This window comes from Rhyacophila brunnea, unplaced genomic scaffold (assembly GCF_057557595.1).
Source record: "Rhyacophila brunnea isolate RB1 unplaced genomic scaffold, BYU_Rbru_1.0 scaffold_12, whole genome shotgun sequence".
NCBI lineage: Eukaryota > Metazoa > Arthropoda > Insecta > Trichoptera > Rhyacophilidae > Rhyacophila > Rhyacophila brunnea.
In genome coordinates this window covers 6571433-6593714 of record NW_028232774.1, presented here as the reverse complement: position 1 = coordinate 6593714, position 22282 = coordinate 6571433, and the positions used below count along the sequence as shown (strand labels likewise).

Sequence of the window (22282 nt, the reverse complement as noted above, 5' to 3'; positions counted from 1 at the left end):
TAGTGATTAACCCAACACATAATGGCAATATGAGTGATTCTAAGACTTGTATTGATTGATAAGATTGATTTAAAGTCACGCGAAGATCTTTCCAATTAAGAGCATACTTCAGTGAAACGGACAATAATTTTCAACAAGAGGTGGGACGTAATTTCGCACGCGTTGCCAATCGGAGAGCGATAGTCGACCTGTGAGCACATCAATTTGTTTTGTGATGCCGTCGGAGGAATATATTCTTAAATCGTGTAAAGATGACTAAAAACGTTACGTATTTACTCGAAAAACAAAACATGTCAAAGAATATATTATTATTATTACTTAAATAACAATAAACATAACATTAAAAGGACGCATGTTGAATTTTTATGACAAATTATATTTCGTTCGGCTCGCGTCATTTGCACAATCTGCGCGTCGCATAGTCACGGTCTTTTTAGACCATGCCTCAGCTGAAGTATATCCTTAACCAACAAGAGCACACTTTACAAGACACTTTGTAGAGCCCATGCTCCATGGCCTACATTAATAACCAAGCCCGCATTTCTACAATACCGATTGAACATATTCATTTTAATAAAACAAAATAACACATTGTGTTTAATCCTTGTAAATTAATAGCAAGCAGGGCGATTTTATTGTCAACTAATTCAAAATATAACTTAGTAAAAACAAAATAACAGTAAAAATGAAACTATCGATTTTATTTCAATTAATTCTAATGTCGTTCCACCAGTTAATACCATTAAAACATTCTGTATACACAAGTATGCAGGTAACCGATGACGTTTGTAATATCGATTTAATGCTGAAAGTAAACAATTACCTATACCTGTACTATGCTACGGTTTAGCACTGAGAATGAACGACTTAGCAACGGAGTATTGAATGATAGTGCATCTTTGTTATGTTTGAGAGGTCGATGTTTCACATTCACAATCGCGGTATTACAAAATCGGTGTGAAAGAATTGAAAAACGCATGTTACCAGAACCAGACGGTAGCTGCAGTAAAGCCAAATAATGCGCGTATCAATTCAGAGCGTGAAGGAGAGAAAATAATTGCCCTGGCAGCTTTTTGCGCGCTAAGCCCACTGTGGTACATATTCCGACATGGTTTTCATACTAAATTCTTTTACAGAAGCACGAGACTTTAAAGTATAAAGAGTGGCTATAAAATAAACATGCAGGACATTAAATTTCATAGTTTAAGTTTAAATTAACACTTTCGAGGATTGATTTAAAACTGTCCGCGCACCCCTATTAGGTCTATCTCGTATACAATATTTTCCTACAACTTGAAACTATCAATATATTGGTATATATTATGTAAAAAAATGTACATATATTGGTAGTATAATTATAATATAATGTACATACTTATATATAATATACATAATTTGTAAAAAAAAAAAAAAAAAAACGACCGAAAGAAAGATTTTCTGTACCCTAGAGCTGTAAGTCTGGATCTGGAAGTCACATATTATTCAATATTTTGAAGGAGCGCAGTTTTAGCACAGTTAATCTAATCTACTTAAAATACTCACTCGCGTTCGGACTAAAACTCCGTATGTTGGACTTCCGATACTTTTGCAATTAATCTATTTGCTATAGCTTAAAGATGACTTAAATTGGATATCCACTCTTTCAGTTCTAAAGTATAATAATTGGACTATCGTCATTTTAGAAATATGTAACTAACGTGAATATACATTTAAATCTGCATACTTACCTCAAAAATGATAAAAATGTGACTTACGCACTTTGAACTCTACGTTACAGTTTTGTTCTAGTATGTAAGGTATATTATCTGACGTGTTTTCAAATTATGCATGTTCAATATAAAGAATGTTAATCTCAAATCTTGAGAATTATTCGTTAAATAAAAGAAATAGTCTACCTATATAATACAATAATATTATGTACCCTATGTACATAAATAGCCATTATCTTATCAGCCTTATCTAAGGCGGCGGTGCTTTTTTTTATTAAACCGCATAGTTATCTGTGGAGTCATTTTGTTTACCTCGGGTCACAACATAATAAATAATGTAAGCGATGAAATAAATTACCAATCAATTTCGCCAAAGAACAGGGCCATCTCAATGAAAATCTATATTACTTTCTATAAAACTATCCTGTATCGAATTGAGTAGGAACTAAGAGTGTGGAACAGAAATGATATGGATGACAGAAAGATTAATATCTTTAAGACGAAAGTCCCGAGAAGAATCTTTAGGGCTTACAAAGATAATGTCATTTGGAGATAGAAATGTATAATGAGCAATGGCATTAATATGGACGAAGCATCTGGAAAAATAAATGACACTCACTTTTTTGTCGGGTGTGCCGAATGGCATAATCTGTTCTGACGCCATTACAATAAAGGGGATATTGCTATAAATTCCCGATGATTTTTGTCGGGTCTGCCGAATGGTTCGGTTCGAACGGGTTCGCTCAAATGAACATTGACACTGTTCTAACGCCTATACAATAAAGGTCATATTGCAATAAATTACGGATGCGTGATATCGCATAATGGAAATTGCGTGACGTCTACATATACATGTGCGAATGTCGCTATGCGCAAATTTACTTGCTAGCTACTGTATTGAGTGCGTTGTCCATTAATAATGTCATTGATAATGAGGCTCAATCCGCTCAATGCAGAATGAGGGGACTATGGATCGGTCACGCACATAGAATGCCAGGAGGAGTTATCAGTAAGGCCCTGTCCAGCGTAGGCGCGTTCGGCGGAGCGTTGAGCGGCGCGCACAACTCAAACGTATAACCGTATAAACGTATAACAAAAAAAACATACATTGCCTACGAACATTTTCACACACGGTTATACGTTTGAGTTTCGGGCGCCGCTCAACGCTACACCGAACGCGCCTACGCTGGACGGGGCCTAAGGCGTGCTGTGCGCGCATCCCCTGAGGGACAAAAATACATGGACGGCCAAAATTAAGATGGCTGGAAAGCGCCACCGGAGATTTGAGGATGTTCAAAGTAATTGGAAAGCGGCGGTGTAAAAACTTGCTGGCTGAGGCAAAGAAACGACGTGGGTATCAGAGAAGGAAATTAAAAGAAAATTATAACCGTTACGTTGAGCGTTATAAAATTACAGAATTACTTTCAGTAAGTATGCAAAAAAAATGTTCAAATGAAAAGAATGTTTTTAACATTTTTAACATAAAAAGATATCAAGTACGATTTTCTACAGGCGAGATCGCGTTAACCCATATTACCTTATTACAACAATGACACAACGGAGACGTCGCCACAAAAACACAAAGGAAGGAAGGAAACCCGGACCAAGGTGAAATCGTGCCCAAACTATAATCACAGCAGATTGAGTCAATAATGGACAACGTTTAGCGTTTTTTCCGTTTTTATCCATGTCGAAAGTAACAATTTTATCGTTCCGGTTGACAAGTCGCAGGATTAACGGTTTCCGGCTTAAACAAATTCGCGTCATATTATCTAACGTGATATGACTGCGAAACAATGAATTTTGACATAAAGTACACCGTTGTAGGCAGAGCCAACGATTACCATTTACCGTAAGGCAAATAGATATTTTATGTTGCGTAATAATACAAAATATTAAATTCATAATGATTGTTTACAGTTACAAAATGTAACATGTTAAATAACGTGTATTTATTTCTTTGAGAAAAGTGTTTTATAGTCTAAAAATGTTGGAAAGCTACTATAAAAATACATTAAAATGTTATTTATTCAAGTTTTTTGATTGTACTATGAGGAATATATTGTTTTTAATTAATAAAAAACAATTATTTTCATTGCACTTGAGGGAATAAAACGAATATAGGTATGTAAGTACCTACTTTCTATGCAAAGTAATCACTTTCAATAATGTTTGATATCGGGACCACATCAACCTGGACTAGGTCTTGGCTTCCTCTGACAATGTTCTCCATCTGTCATAATCCAAAGCGACTGCTTTCCAGATCAATACTAAGTATATTATGGCAATCATTAAGATTGCTCGAGGTCACTCGACCTAATGTCTCCTAAGTGTCTTAATCTTCGTATAGGCCGTATAGCTCTGCTTTGCATCTTCTCCTCTAATTGTTGCCGTCCCTAATTGGTACATAGATACGTCGGATAAATGTTCGGGGCTCGTTCATTTCGCATAGCTATTGTCCATGTTTCCAGGCGTAAATGAGCACAGGCTTTACAAGCGTTTTGCACTTTTAGTGCGGCGACGTGGTTGGCTGGATTTAAAATGTCAAAGCAGACAGAAGTAGTATTTGTTGACACAATTATCTTGTTTTTAGTTGTATATCAATTCAATTAAAATGGTACTACAAATTAGGGATGAGAACGAGGACGAGATTATATCAAGAACACCAACTGCAAGATTACCGACTATCATGGTTTGTGTGAAAGAGGGGATACTTATAACTGATGAAACCAAATAACTGTTGAAAAACTCTTAAACGAAACCTGAAATCACATTTCCAGCATCAAAAAACGTTATGCATACTTAAACCAATAGTAAAAAAATGTTAGGAATCACATTTCCTTTAACTAACGTCTTAATTCAACCAGTTATTCCATATCAATATCTCACGATCGCACGACCTTCGCTACTGTCCGAAATGCTAAACCGAGAGATAAATCCGCACGACTGGTTTTATTTTGTTACAAATCAACCGTAAATCACTTTAAATCCTCCGAAACACTATTCATATAGGCATCTTTAGAATAGTATTATTTATTATATTATTATCAACCGCCTTGCGCATCAACACACTATAATAGACAAGACAGAATAAACTAGTATTTATCACAGATAATCAGTGTGCACAATGGTGAAGCGATGCGATGAAAAGAATCAATAGTTTTTGATAATAGATGAATGTGTTTACAAGTAGATTTCTTTGTGGTCCATATTGGACAGAAGCTGACCCCCTGACATTAAGCACAGTCTCCCTGTGTGATATTTGTACTGCAACTAGATGCACTCTGGATGCGCCATTGTGTTGCAAGACTATGGTCGTTATTCACGATCACGAATAACCTGTGTTGTCACTTTGGCGATTGGATGATCCCTATGGGAAGACGAAAAATAATATTGAAGGGTAAAAAGGTAACATGTCGGAGTAGGTCATTTATATGCACTAATATCTATGACTGGTACAGTTAATTGTTTGATATATTGCAGTAGGCACGGCGGGATGAGAGAGTCGTGCTTTTCAGCTATTTGTGTGTATTAAACAGTTCATAATATGCATCGGCAAGTTGTAGAATGTAGATCGTAGAGTTTTTTTGGCAGCTTGTGGTGCGGGTGGGCCGACCCCTAAGTATATACTTCAGCTGGGGCACGGTCTAACTAAAACGATCGTGACTACGCGACGCGAATATTGTGCAAATGACGCGTGCAGAACAAAACATAATTTGTCATAAAAAGTCAACATGCGTCCATTTAATGTTATGTTTATTGTTCTATTACTAATAATAATAATACATTCATTGACATGTTTTCTCTTTCAAGTAAATGGGTAACGTTTTTTAGTCATCTTTACACGATTTTAGAATTAATTCCCCCATCGACATCACAAAACAAATTGACGTGTTCACAGCTCGACTTTCGCTCTCCGATTGCCAGCCAGTCCGAAATTTCGTCGCACCTATAGTTGAAAATTATCTGCCGTTTCACTGAAGTATCGTCTTAAGTATCTATATGATGATATAATTCATCCTGTATACGTGAGATGGAAATTAGTTGTATGTTCTTGGAGCCTGAAGATGAGACGTATTCATACGAACGATGGGGTGACATAATGTAGCAAACATGGACAGTACCCATCCGCCGACGGGAATCCTGGATATCTGACTGGACGGTCGGAGGTCGGTTGGTATACCCAGACTGGAGGACGCTGGTCCGGGATAGACGGAGACGGATGAGGTTAGTACCCGCCCTGGGCTGTTGGTCCATTTATGATGATGGTGATGGTAGAGTAACATAAGTGGGAGTGAGCTCATCATTGAGGATTAGTCTACCAAACTACCGAAACAGATATGGGTGAATATATTTACGACCACTATTGTGTCGTTAAACAGATAATCGGTAATATTACCGACTGCATTTTCCCTTGACCTCACGAATCTTTTGAATAAAACTGACAATAATTTCCTAACGAAAAATATTGACCCGAAAATCTAGGACAATGAAGCCGCACCACTTTATTTTGAAGTGAACCATTGTATGGGACGTATTGTCGCATAAATGGTTCACCTTGCACAGGACCGGTGGCTATTGCCAAGTGATACAGAGAATAATAGACAATGATGCTGCACAAGAGACGCAAGCGCAAATGGTGCAGCAGGGTTCGATCTTGCCTCGCTACCGGTGCATCGCGACCCTTGGCCACCGATGCGATTATAAACAGGGGCGAATTAAAAACATTATAACCGTTACCCACATTTTTTTAATAATAATTATACTATTAAAGGCTTTGTAAAAATCTGTGATGGTCAGGTGTTCTTTAACTAATAGTTTTTAAATATCGAATAAGTATTTTTAGAATATAGTTTTTTTAAACTATCCATCCCAACTTAATAGATAACAATCAAGAAATCCATTGATAACATCGACTACAATAAATATAGTATACATTACATGGGTAGGTACCCAACATTTACTTTGTTTAAAAGCATAAACTAGTCCCGGGATTGAAAATATTATGTCAAGATAGCAATCCCTGGTGCTGGACACGTCTATTCAATATTGCGATCAAAAACTAGTGCGTTTGATTGTAAAGAAAACCCGGAACCAGAATTCCATATTTGGAAGAGGTAGACATTCTGGCTGACAAGATAAGATAGCTATATTTCTAAATAAATCCCCTATTGGTATAATTCTTACACCCACGGCGTCAATGCACGATTAAAAACATACATATTATTATCTGTATCACAAAAATATTTACTTTTACCAGGTTCGAACAGGTTTTAGTCGCATTTTATTTCCCAATATTTACAAGGCACTCACTACTAGGTACTTATCAAATAAATAATAAAAAAATTCATACTATTGTAATTTATTTGAATTCGATACAAGTACCAGCAATGTTAATACAAAGTCCCATTCACGAAGTTACCAAAAATATATCATGTAAGCATTATAAATGAGGTGATAATAAACATTGATACATACTAATTTAATTTAAATTGTCTATTTAAATACGTGGATAGATAATATATAACTGAATTTATGGGACAGGTTGTATGTATGTGTTTATCCCACGTTATAGCCATCCACACCAAATAAATATATGAGAATGACTTATAAGTATTGAAATTATTTGTAAAATATCGAAGACCAATATAGAACGATGGTCCATTATCTGTTTATAAGTAAATTCAATTAAATTTACTTAGATTCCTAGAAATAATTGATAGTAAGTAGTTGCTACATAAAATGATGTTCCATAATAAGATTTAAAAGAGAGTAATAGGGAATACAATTAACCAACACTAATACACAGGTAACGTCAATGTATAAAGTTCCCATTTGGTATTTAGTTAGTTTTGAAATAATCAACAAATAATATCTGTTATATTACGTATTAAAAAATTTGGTAGGTATAAATAGCTATAAGAATATACATTTTTGTTAAGCATACTTAACCGTTTTTGATCGTTATTAAATGTAAAATAAGCATTATACTATATTGTGTTTTATTTTAATTCATTTTATACTAAGAAAATTTGGCAAATTGGCGATTTGTTGAAATTACGCTGTGCGGCTCTGTATGCTTTTTCTAAGGACCAGAAGCTGCATTCAGAGCATGATGCAATATAAATCTTTGTCGAAGAAAGGGGGGATTAGGATACGAGCAGGAGATCTGTTATGCTATAAGAAACATAAATACATACCTGTTTTGAGCTATGATGAATAATAATAATGTATTCATACAAATGCAACAATGATAACAAAGACAACACTAGAAGAAACGCTTCTCGCTGTATTACAAACAATTATCAACATATTAATGCTGTACAGAAGAAATATGCATAATATGGACCTGATATTACGGGGAATCTACATGGAACGAACGGCATGAAATCTGAGCTCGTAATTATATTATTAGGGAGAAAGTTTAATTTTGTAATTAAATTGTATAAATTATAATCTAGATATAAATGATAGTACCTATCCTATGTATAAAAACATTAATTTTGGTGAAAAACATTGAATTGTTATGTGTCTGTGCCACGTAGTACGGTTGGCAACACTGACCGGATATGACAATTTGTTTTTGTTAACGTTGGTACATTCTCTGTTTTTGATAATATGTCATGTAGGTAAAGTAATGTAATCTAGATGCATAGTATCTAAGTAAAGCATAATATTATGTATCAGTTAGTAGGACCCAATTATGATTACGGAACATCACCCGATTATAATTATTACAAATAGATTAAAAATAAACCTTATAAATATGTTTCACATCGATTGGAATAAATTGACATAGCAACTTTAGAGTATTTCAAATACCAAATGCTCACTACGTAATTAAGATTGTTATATTGTATGCGGGTAGGGTATTAACAAAAAAAAAACCGTAACGGCAAAATCTACAATGCAACTCGAAATTAATAAAATTATACCGGTTAAGGATAAAATGTGGATACGATAATGTCAAGTTCAAATCTGTCAGAATGCGGGATGGGAAATCTGCCCTTTTATGTTACATGCTTATGAAAGTTTTTTAACATTATTAAATTTGGCAGTGAAAAAAAAACACGCGAATTGACGATATCGATTCGCAAAACTATATGGACAGTGGCAAAAGTTGTTTTGGAGATTATGGATGTGTATTATTAGCCGTTATAAGGGATTGGCTATTGTGTTATAGAATTATGGAATATGCTTCATTTGGTACCTTTTCAGTGTTCAGAACGTGAAAGTAAAATGTAATGCGCTGCGCTCCTGTCATCTGTTTCGCGATTCGTACATAGCCATGACCGATACAGTGACGGTCCGTGGCGGTAGGCAGGCCATGCGTTGCACATTACAAAACGGGGCGAATGAAGAAACGAATACAGATATCATAACTTTTGCGAGCAGTAGCGGTTTTCCACGGAACAGACGATTCTGTTGCTTTATTAGAAAAACATCTTAGTTTAAAAAATATTATTAATTCTGACATCACTATTATTTATTGTAATACCCATTGTGATACATATTGTATGTAATAACAGTTTAGGTTCTAAACTTTAGGACGTCACTGGACTTTTAAATATTGAAACAAAATGCACTCACCTGCTGTGAAATTAGATTAAATTTCTATCATTATTAACACGAGTATAGTTTTTGCTATTATGCAACCTGCAATAATTAGACTGATCTCAATACAGTCGAACTTGGTTATTACGATCACGGAAATAGAGAGATCTCGGATGTAATGAGGAACATTCGTTGACATTTTAGTTTATGATTTACTTACATTTATTCTCTTTTATAATGAGCTACTTCTCGGGTATACCGAGCAAAACTATTAATATGTCGATCGTTTAAAAACAACATTTTCAACCCTGAGCAATAAAATCCGACCGGGCTGTTAACTAGACTGATGCCGCCGGGATCGGATTACGTTTATGACACTAGTTAATTAGTGTCTAGTGTCATAAACCTATATAAATAGTTAAGTACCCAATTGGTGGTTTGGCCGACAACATTGAAAAAGCATCCACACACATGGTTGAAATTAATTGCATGTAAAAAATCTAAGCTTTGTGATGTCAGTAGGTACCTACCAGCACCGGCGGGTCAGCGCTTCATTACAATAAACAACTTCGTTTGTAGTTTATGAATGCCATGCTTGTTTCGGGGATTTTTACGATGATTTTCGGAAGTTTCATGTTATATGCTTAAATAGAACGTGGTGCGAAAAATGTTATATAACGATATAACGAGTAATGCTTATAACGAGCAAATTCAGTCGGTCCCATCTTCCTCGTAATAACCAAGTTCGACTGGTTTTATCAAACGGACGAGAAATAGGCGGGAAAGAACGGTATCGGTTGCGCAATTCTGACGGGTAATATGCGCGCTACAGGTGGTGAATAATGACGTCAATACTGGACACTGTGATTTGCATAAGCTCCCCTCGCATTTTTTTTTAAATAAAACCCTTTATGCAGTCATGGCTTTGGCTTTCCGGTGATAACGGAGCTGCTGTCAATCTTTTTAAAACCGTGGGAAACACTCGCCCTGATTAATAACGCAATAATTTGGATCTAACCGGAGTTGTGCGCGCCTGATAATTTTACGTGTTATTTTTTGGGATACTTATGTAAAAAAAATATTTAATCGCGTACAGAAAAATACAAAATGAAAATTTTGTATTAGCAGCATCCAGTAGAACTTTGAATGGATTACAATTTGTGGAGTCGTGGCAGGGTAAGCATATTATGTGGATTAATGACGTGTTTAGCTGATATAATATAATATGTAAATTAAATTTAAATAGATCTTAATGCCCCGTAGTGAGATAACGCAGTTCTTTACTTTTCCAAAAATGTCCAGAGTTTACTCAGTTTACTGCAATAAAGAAAATCGGTGACATTCAATCACTATTCACTGTATATTATATCGTTTAGCAGGTATTTACGTACTGAACAAGATTATTTTCCCACAAATGAATGAAAGCCCAGCAAATACAGCGCGCATTAATAAAAAACAACCGACTTTCCTAAACATGCCATAAAATAATGCAAGTGCCTATAAAATATCACAAGGACATGCCCATTGTGAGTAACTATCTAAAAGCAGTTCTATTACGATAAACACAATGGTTTTTACCTTTCCAATCACAGGGTCGTAAAATTTTCAAAATCAAATAAAACGACTGGCATTTGCTAGCCCTTGCCTTTTCCACTAGCGCATAGTAATTTTTACGACGTTTTACTTAGGTAGGTATACTGCAAAGCTCATGAACAATGTCACAACGGATACATAGTGTTGTTGACTTTGAGTATATGTTTATTACCTATGTTATTATGTATATATTCCAGAGTTTATTTGACATAAGTGTAACTAACGCCCCATATCATAAAAGCCAGGTGTACTAAATGCATACTTAAAAGACACTACTATTCGAGAAAAGATTTTTCATCCCCCGATGGCGTTAATAATTAAAGTAGGTACCTACGTCTGACAAAGTACACGATATTATGTATGATTTTTCGTCTAGTAAATTATGGTGTGTTTCTTGCTGAGATAGAATGATTACGTTTTTGTGCAAGTATAGAGTTTTTAAGTCACGTTTTAGTATTTTTTTAACATGCATATTATGATACCACACGCGTGAAAATGTTTGATGAGGAGTTAATGTTATGCCGTTATATCAACGTAAACGTCTGACGATTCTGTCAAAATTCAAAGTAGTCCCGGCAAATTGTAATACATATTTTATTTTAACATCGATCTAATTTTTAGGTAAATCAAAAGCGGAATATGTATGTAAATAGGTTAATATTAATATTATCTGTTTAGGTACCATGTCAAAAATGACGTTCTTTCGAAACTCGATAATGCTCACCTAACACTAGGTACTTATTAGAGCGAAGCAAAAACATTTGATTCTCTAGCATAATATAATCATCGATTGAAAAGGAAATTAAAATCAAAAAGTTAGATTGCGTTATAATACAAAATACAGTCCAATTTACATATAATTTTATTTTATCTAACAGTGTGAATAATTGGTTTAATTAAATGAACAATTGTACTGTTTTTTATTCGTTCGCCGAAATTGCTTTATTCGTTTCGCAATGTGAACGGGATTTAATTAAGATAAAAAATACACTTCTTATTTTCGGGTAGATTGAACCCTACATTATGAATAACAGAGCCGATACTATTTCAAGTTTTATTTAATCCAATTCTGGTAGGTAATAATAATTACCACATTTAAAAAATATATCCGGACCATTTATATCTGTCGAACAAATTTCAATTGTCTGCTTAGTAGACGAACTGGCATCTAAAGATTAATAACTAACTAACATTAATAACATAAAACGATGTGATAATATAACAATAATATGAAGAATCATATTATCTGTTTTAGGTCATTGCCTTCCAGATAAAAAAAATCACTACGCATTTGTAAGCAGCCCTCGCCAAATAATTGTTGAACTCCACTATAAAAAGCGACCAATATCGATGTTCACACAGAAACGAACCAAGTTTATCGTTTCACACAACACTAATAATAAGTGAAACTAATAGATAAAGTAGGTAACAACGCAACAAAGAAAACAGTGTGTGTTTTTATCGATCAATTTTATTTATTTGTAATACTATATTTTACTAGACAATTATTATTATTCAAATGGTTATTGTTATTTATTTATCGTATATTGCTCTACAATCTACATTGTAAATAAATATTAAAAATATATGTTATACAAAAATAAAAGCATAAATCAGAGAAAAGCGATAAAATGTACGTAGAAGAAATCATTATTTTGTATATTACCAAGAGATTCATCTACAACACAACGTATTGATAGATATTAATCATAATAAATGTCCTGCGTTCGCACACATTGTGAGAGGAACTCCTCATGATTGCGGCCTACAAACCTGGGACCACATCTTCCGACACTCCGTAGCACAGTACGTAACTACACCACTTTTTAACTTGTTACTTTGTAGCGAAAACTTTTCTAAAAGTTTCTCAGATCTTCACTTCTTGGCCATGACCGTAAAATGAACAAGGTATTAACACTTAGACTGCACGCATTAGTACTCGGTACCGATGTAGAATTACTGATTGTACCGACTAAACGTTGGCATACCTTTCACGGAATGAAACAATGTAAACTATAGAAATTACTAGTGTGGTGCAATTCAACATGCCAATCACTCAAAATAATGTGTTGGTGGTTTACGAAAGAACACAGCTTCAGCTGCGTACTAAACAATAAAGCTTGGTTCGTTAGAGCAACTACTACGAGAAAACGAAATTATCACTTTTAATACATGCATTATCAAAAATAATTTAGATTAAGCAATGAATACATTAAAGATAAGGCATACCGAAATTTTATTCAAAATCGTGCACAAGATGCCAACCCTACAATACAAAGAATCGAATGCAATTTCGCGCCGAACAGTAACAATGCGTCAAATTTCGCGGTCAATTTGGCAGATCAGTCACAACAGCATGTCAGGCCGACATCCGAAATGACCGCTGCTAATCAGCAGCGCAGCCGCAGTTGATATCATTCATTATGGACTGCCGCGGGAGTCGTTGACTCGACTCGTCATGTCGAGAGTGCATCACGCCGATGAGAAATTTAAACGCAAACAGTAAGTGAAGTTGTTGATACACGTGCCACGGAGAGGTTGGTTTGGTTGCCTTATCGGGATCACAGTGGATTGTTCGCAATTCATTCACGTGCTTATGTAAAACGGGGAGATAGCGACAATGTTCTTTTCAACGTTATAACATTTCCATAAATATTACAGCGAATAATAATTATACTAACTATGCAGTTAAATGCTTTCATAAATCTTAATTACTTAGTAGGTACAGAATGAGCCCAGCGTCGAAACTTGCAATAATTATTTTGAAGCTACACACGAAATATTATAAATAAAACTTTTTAATATATGTAGGTAGGTACATACAACGTAACACTAAACTCAACTTGTACAAGTGAAAATAGGCCGACAACACGTTAATTTTCTGTAATTTGTGTATTGGAATGATGGTCTCGGCCAATATTCCTCCGTTCAAATTACCGGATCACTCTTTTCCCGATACGACAAGTGAAGCGTTTCTATTATAACTTCAAAATTGTATGAATCGTTAAACAAAAAAATATAACATGTTCTTGACACCACTGTATTTTTGCACACACACAAATTGTATTTTTCTAAAAGTCGGTATTCGTGGGTTGCATTTTTTATCAATCACGATTAAGCGCACAACGTGACAGGGGTTTTAGAAAATGCGATAAGCATCACAAATCCAACAAAATCGTAATCATTTTTTTCTGAGAAATATCCCATTATAATAATACCTACGAGAGTGAGGAGTTCAAAAATGTGACACAATTAAGAAAGGGAGGTAAAAGATAGTGTGGTGATGGGGGGGGGGGGTAAGTAAGTTAGTAAGTTAATAGGTCCAAACTTCCCGAAACGTAGACCTGGCTAGAGGCTGTAAAATTGGCGAAATAATTAAGTTCTGCGGATGTATTTGGTAACGCAACGCATAATAAATGTTCGAGACGAATGGCATCAGTTAGGAGAGGCCTTCGTCCAACAGTGCTTTGACCCAGGCTGATGAAGATGATGGCTTAATATACAAACTGCATTGCTTAAAGTTACCAGAGAATTGCAAATAATAAAATCGAAGGAAAATAATAACAAATGATAACACTCAGTAATGATTGAGATAGCAAAGTCCAATGTAATATTGGAATATAATACTGTAATGGCAAAAGCTGAATGCATCGGTTTTTTATTTCGCGGGTCGATGACATTTCTTTCACCGTCTTGTTTACTTGCCAAAACTCGACGCTACCGAAGCAATGCACCGAAAGTGCATTATATTATATGGGTGTGTAGGTATTTATTTTGTGACGAAACATCGTAGCTAAATAATTACAACAGCTCTCTGCTTTGTGAATCATATTTACGTTCAACGGCACCAATTGTATACCCACCCGCAAAGACAAAAGACGTTAACACAATAAAAAAAAATATTTGCATAAATTTGTGATTATATTGAGATGCACGTCGCATATTATCACGTGACGTCACAGTAACCTGCCACTACGGGAGAAAAGTGTGTAATGTTGTTTTTCTTGGTGTTAAAAATGTTATCAGACTGATGCACCCATCCCGTAGCACATTTTGAATCTTTAAACGAACATTATCAGTTCATCAAATCACCAGAACCACAATGAGGTTACCTCTCCATCACTGAATATACCAGAGGCGGTGATCGTTCAAAATATTCTGCAAAATGACGAAACCATAGACTAAATTTGTCGCCGTGACAGCGTGACAGTACGCGACGTGCAATTCAATACAATCACAACTTAAGGCCATGCATTAGTTGAGGCACGGTCTAAAAAGATCGTTGCTAGGCGATGTGCGGATTGCGGGTCGCGGGTGCAAAAGACGCCTGTCAAACGAAATATTATTTCTCATATAAATCCAACATACGTCCATTTTATGTTACGTTTATTATTCTATTAGTAACAATAATAATATATTCATTGACATGTTTTCTTTTTAAAGTAAATGGGTATCGTTTTTAGTCATCTTTACACGATTTTAGAGTTAATTGGCCCGTCGCCATCACGCAGCAAAGTGACGTATGTCTGACTCGCCGTTCTCTCAATGAATGCGAAGCGAGTACAAAATTTCGTCGCGCGTACAGTTGAAAATTATTTGGCGTTTCACTGATGCGTCACCTAAATAGTTTACCGATCGCTGGTGGATTCTATGATATTCAGCTGTCAAATTATGACAAGTTATATCTACAACCAAATCATTAGTACGACCGGGTCCCAACGCATGAGTTCGCGATGATAGATGTGGCCATGGACTACTCGGAAGTACGATACTGCGTGCCCTTTTTAAACGGATTCAGAAAGGCAAATGGCGCGACCTTGTGATTTCCCTAAGCTTCGTTACTGTTCCACTATAATCGTTTTTCGTAGCCCAATATTTTCGTAAATTCTTCTTCTTCAACCATTTCCCTCCCTTAGCTGTTGCATATGGACACAACACGGTGCCTCCGAGAATCCCCGTATTGATGGATTTCACATACATTTTCATGAATACATCGGCCGTCCCTATTAGAATTCTGTGATATCTCGACTTTTTCGAAGAATATTTTTGATCAAGAATTGGTATGAATTCTGACTGTTTTAACGATACGATTATGTATTACATTTACACGGCAGCCAAGAGACTCGTACATAAATGCAACTACATATACTCGATAATACTGCCCATTGTCAGTTGCGTTTGTTTACATAAGCACAGGTAAAAAGTCCATTATCCATTATGATAATATCGCTGCAGAAAAGAATGCTATGACGATGCAGCGTGTGCAATAAAACGATGCATAATAATATGCAACTGCAACGGTTGCAAAATGCAAACTGCAGGCATCAACACGAACCGGTCACCGATTTTCAAATAATGGCTCGTTCGCAAGCGCCGCTCTTCATATGTCACTCACATGGCACACCCAAACGACAAAGAACACGGGAAAGAGATCGACAATTTGCAATGTTAACAATTTTAAATTCTAATTAAGTAAGTTTGTTCGGTTAGTGGAGTTAAAATTATTTATATGAAATCAAAAATGTGCGGAAGTACGTAGGTGAGTTTAAAAAAAACTTTACACATATTCAGAGTAAAACATCAAGAAGGGTTTCAAAGCTAGGAGCGAAGACACACGTCGCTGATGTTGTTTGATTATAAATGGGTCAAATTATTGGAATCAAACAAGGACGACCACAACTTGCACCAATTGTCCCAATGCATTTGAATAATTATTGAATTAATATGAATGGCTACCATATGAGAATCCCTAAGTTAAAATACCGATTAAGATACATTTTCAATGTAGCACGATGATAAACACGTCACACAGAAGACGACAACCACGGTGGCATAGTTGGTAGAACTGCCATTTCTGAAGCCGTGAGTGTGGGTCGCGGGGTGGAAGCAGCATGTATCTTTGCAATGAGCGTTTAATTCAATGCAAGAATTGTTGCGAAGTTGGGCGAATGGATAACAATCATTCCTTCTTAAAAAAAAGTCTGTTATTATACCTTCCTTAGAGGTCCATACTGCATATTATGCCGAGCTCGGCAGCGAATATGATAATTTACGTATTGACATTTTAAATACGTTATCACCGTAGGTAGTTAACATTTTTATACGTACCGCCCACTTTTGTATCTCTGTTAGTCACTGGCGGCTCCCTCTATAGGTCATTCGGTCATTGACCTGCCAAAATAAATACCTTACAATCGACATAATAATATTAATAATATGTGCAATGTCATATATAATAATATTAATAATAATCGGTGGATTTGAAATTATAGGGCGCGCGATATTGTGTCAACCCAGTCTATTGGGCTTTTTTTGTTTGGGCGATAATTCCCCGAACAAAAATATTGTGTTCGCCGGCAGTCTGAAAATTGACCCAAATTGAATATTTTTATAAAATTTTCTCTCTCGTTTCTCATACATAAGACAGAGATCGATATAACACAAAATACGAGATCGAAGCTTGTAACGGTGCGTGAATTACTGTAATATCGGCAATGCCCGAGTGTGAGACAAAAGATTTTTTCACCTAATTAAATGAAACAGAATGATAACACTGACTAGATAATTGGTCTCAAGACGCAACTGTGTATGCGGTTCGGATTCGTTGACAGGTTTTGACGAATCCCTTTGGTTATTTTAATAATATATAAGGAGTTTTTGGTGATTTATAACATTTTTGTGAAGCAGTTAGTACGCACGCAGTAGCAATTGAAGTCTGTGATACAATTATAATGGAAATGGAAGCACGATTTGCATCCAACGATCATCTCATTATATCCGATTTGTTCAATAAAGAAAATTACACTGATTTTAAAAATAATTTTCCCACACGTCAAGTAAATTTGGTAAAACTGTTAGAAGAAATAAACATAATCAAGTTAAAAAATGAATTATTGGTGTTTTATCAACGAGATGATTTGCATGGCGCTATTAGTGCAGTTTCTCTTCTACATTTTTTACTCAGCAATAATTTCAACGAAACATTTTCCGAGTCGATCAAAGTTCTCCAATTTATTTGCGTCATACCAATGACAACAGTTGAAAGTGAAAGATGTTTTTCCACTCTCAAAAGAATAAAAACCTTTCTACGCAATAGGGCCAGGATAGACTGACCGCTCTTGCAATGCTCAGTATTGAAAAAAAATATGTGGGAAAAATAGACAATTTTTATAATCGTGTGATTGATGATTTTTCAAAAAGCAAAGAAAGAAAAGTGGACCTGATTTACAAAAAATTATAACGCGTTGTGTGCAATTTCGGTTAACGATGGGTTGGCGTTATGAAAAACGGACATTTTTTGAAGGGTTAGTAGGTACCGACCTATAACAATTTCTAGCACTTATTCTATAATGTATAAAAAGTCAATTTGCAATACGTCTTTTCAGTATACAACGAAAAGGCAAATTAAAATAATAGATATATTCAAAATTGACCTGCTAGGTTTTTCCGGATTAAGCCGCCAATGCTGTTAGTAGTAAAATTTTCTAACCGCCCAACGGTTCCACAATAGTGATTTATAAAGTAGGGAAGTAACTTTACTTTATAAAAATTATAAAGCAGAGTTACAGCAAGTTAAAGCATATAATAATAATTACTGACCAAATACTTTATGTCAGACTTTCGCTAATCGTCGTCTGCGCATACAAATAGTATATTTTCTGAAATTTAAATTATCACGGGGAATTATATGAAAATATAATGAAAATATTTTTAAAACCCCTACCGCCGAACGATGGTTAATCTGTCAGCTGAAAACTACATATTTTTTATTCGATGGCAGAAGTGTATCATTTGCTCAAACTTCTTTAGATAAAGTATTTTCTCTTACGCATAACTGCAAAATATATTCGGCGACCGCTGGTGCTGGACGCATGTACACAATACCACCAGAGGCTTTCGATCTCGCGCCCCTGCTCCGAAAATAATTCGAATAATGAATACACTCGAAGTGACTTCCCGCCAAAAACTGGCAGTGTGAAAATGATAACTCTGATTGACAGCCCGCGCAGGCGAGATGACAGTCGAGTCGGTCAGTGCAAAATGCAAATGCATCATATTATTGCTGAGAAGAAGGGGGGAGACGACAATCGAAACTGGTAATTCAGCTGCACTGGGAAGAATTCAGTTATCCGTTGTATTTGGCATGATATAATACGTAAGGATTGAGATTTAATTTATTGCATGTGTAAGTATGGATAAGCTGCATTGAGATAATATATACTATAGTAAGATCTATATAACGTTTATAGAATATTTAATGCATACGTCCTTATAACTATATTGTACACAAGCGTTGACTATTTCAATGATGGATTGTTAGTAGAATTAATTAAGTCAGCATTTACTTTTAATTAAAACTCATAGAATGAGACGAAATGATCTCGCTCTCTCACCCTGTGATTATTCTACAATAATACCCACCTACTTGGAAACCGTATTAGTTTAAAACAATTAATTTACTTTCACGCAGGCCATTATGAATTGTTTACGAAAATCTGAATCATTTGATGCTTATTATCATTATAAAATACTGTAATTGGCCCATGTTAGGTAGGTACATGCAAATTAACATTTTCTATTAATACGTTTATTAATTAGTATTGTCCAAACACCTCGAGTGGATGCTGTGGTAGACTTATCTTATAATATCATAACACCTAAAACTTCAGACCGAGATTCAACGTCGGTTAAGCAAGTTTTATTAGAGTCTATGAAATGTGCAGCAATTGGTATAGATTTAATTTGATTCGTATTTTATTTCTACACTGTATAGAGACGACTTGCATTCCCAACCAAAATTGCATTAATTTTACTAGCAATTCAAATTTCAAGAAAGCTGCTTCAACATATTAATAACTAATTAAAATTATTTGACATACTTATTTATATAAATCTAAAAGCTTTGTGAGTCCGCAAACAATGCGCAAAAGCTTGTTGAATTTAAATTAACTGAACCGTATTAAGGATTTCATTGCATAGATTAAAATCAATTATTACCATCAAATAAATAAATATCAAAGATAATGCCACATTGATTGCGGTAATAAAGCGATCAAACAAGCAAATAAATAAACCAATGCAAATATATAATAAGACAAACCTAACCGAACGTAAATTTCATTTTTCATTTAAGTGGGTTAGTAGAAAAACATTCGGCACGATCAGATAGTAAAAAAAATCATACACCAGGGGGCAATGGCAATGTGCATTTAGTCAGTTTATAAAAAAAATCACTGCTGAGAATGCATATTTTTTTGTTCTCTCGGTGCATTAGCTGCAGTTATTAAATGTTGTAATTATTTTCATGCTCCAAGAGTCGCAGAGTATGTGACACACAAACAAAAAAACATGTTGAATAATCGAGTCAGAGCACGAGGGTTAAAGACCTTTTCCCAATCATTTGACATAATGCATTTTCATATTATTACAGCCACGCAATATCAATTAAAATAAATTTAAATAACAGTAGGTAAGTATGCAGTCTAAAATGTTGAATTTTATTAATTCGACGAAGTGGTATTTACAGCGTGTCCGGTAACTTGTACGAAAGAAAAATGGTCGACGCCATCAAGTCAATTCACAAATGGCTGAAAATCATTGAATCCGAATGGAATTTTCATCGATCAGCAAGCACTTTGCCAAAGCAGTAATTTGTACGATTAAAAAAAAAAGTAGCATTTATTTTGTTTTCAACACGTTGTGTTATTAGTAGCGAACCAATTGAACACCAAGTATAAATATTTAGAAACATTGTTCAATGTGAGTCTCAAGAAATAAAAACCGGAATTAAGATTGATAGTAAATAGTGCCTTTTTCAAAAAATGAGACGCCTCCTTTGAAATCGAGATCGTAACTAACCTGAGATTGCGTATGGTTCGCTGTCCAATCTTTTCTATGGCATTATGATACTCATAAGAGGTATGAATACTTCACAATATTATATTATGTCAATGAGAATTGAAGCTTTCCAGGATGTGGCTGTAAAGACACATCTTTAAGATTCCTCGTGACAAATGTTGATATTTTAAACAAATAGGAAAGGACCGAGAAATTCTGCGTAGTATCAGAATAATAGTATTGCAGTACCTTCATGACCGCCTCTACAAAGTTGAGTCTCTACAAAGGAAAATTATGGTAAATGAAATAACAACGATATCTAAACACAATTGTTTGTCCAGGATATCAATCACTAGGAATTTAAACGGATATGAAAATATCCATCGTTAGCAAAGATATTTTTTATAGTCCTTGTAGATTCCTTTATGCCCTTTTCTTAAAACTGGTTTGAATCATGTACCTATGTATTGCGCGAACACATATTGTATTATAGGTTATTTGAAATCAACTATTCTCAAATCAATGAAATAGTATTTCTCATAATTATTATGTACATAATTACTATATTGATTTTATTATCAAGCTCACGGCATCAATAATTATTATTTATTATACATTTACACGATACGATGGCTTATCCTCAATATTTGAGTAGCTAGTGCAAACCTTACTCTTGTACATAAATATTTGAATAATACTCAGAATGAAATTTCAGTGAATATTGTAAATCAGCCACTATATATTATTTTAGCAGAAGTCATATAATACACACACAGCTATACATTTCATGTTATTTATTTTATGTCTTAGGTATCCATAATGAAATCACAAATTCACAAACCATCAAAGATACCTACTTACTTATTTCGCATTACAGATTAACTTATATGTATATTATATAAATAGGTCGCACCGAGATTAAAAGAAAAAAACACAATGGATTAGTGTTACAAATAAAAAATATTTTTTTCGGTAGAACTGTCATTGTCTAAGGTAGGTAGATACTTATGTAAGGGTAACCAAAACAAGACGTCAACACCGGGGCGACATTTTTTTCTTTGCGTGCCATTCATTGAAAATACTTCCAACGCAGAGAATATTATAAATAATGCTCTGGAATTACCATCACGCGTTCGTATTGAATATTCCACTGAAGTAAGTGTTTAGTTTTAATTTGTATGCTTAACAAAAGACAGTATTAAACCAGTACTTCCGATTTTTTCTCGGCTCCTATGACATCCGACAACTTCTAATAAGAATCATATTGACTATATTCCACTGAAGTAAGTGTTTAGTTTTAATTTGTATGCTTAACAAAAGACAGTATTAAACCAGTACTTCCGATTTTTTCTCGGCTCCTATGACATCCGACAACTTCTAATAAGAATCATATTGACTCAGGCATTTCAAACAGAAAATTGTTTAGAAACCAATGGGAAAGGGTAAACTTAAACACGTGTGAGGAACTAAACAAATTAAAATTGCAATACAAAGACATGAGTTCAACGTTCAAACCTATTTTCTGAAAAGGGGGGAGAAGAACACAAAGTTTCTATAGCCACGACAGGGTTAAAGACCTCAAATTAAGG

At 34.9% G+C, this 22282-nt stretch overlaps 1 protein-coding gene across 1 annotated transcript in view; it reads right to left on the bottom strand.

The window, feature by feature from the left end:
• The window catches only part of dap (cyclin-dependent kinase inhibitor dacapo), a 125940-nt gene that overhangs the window by 34918 nt on the left and 68740 nt on the right, over positions 1 to 22282 (bottom strand). The window lies entirely within an intron of this gene.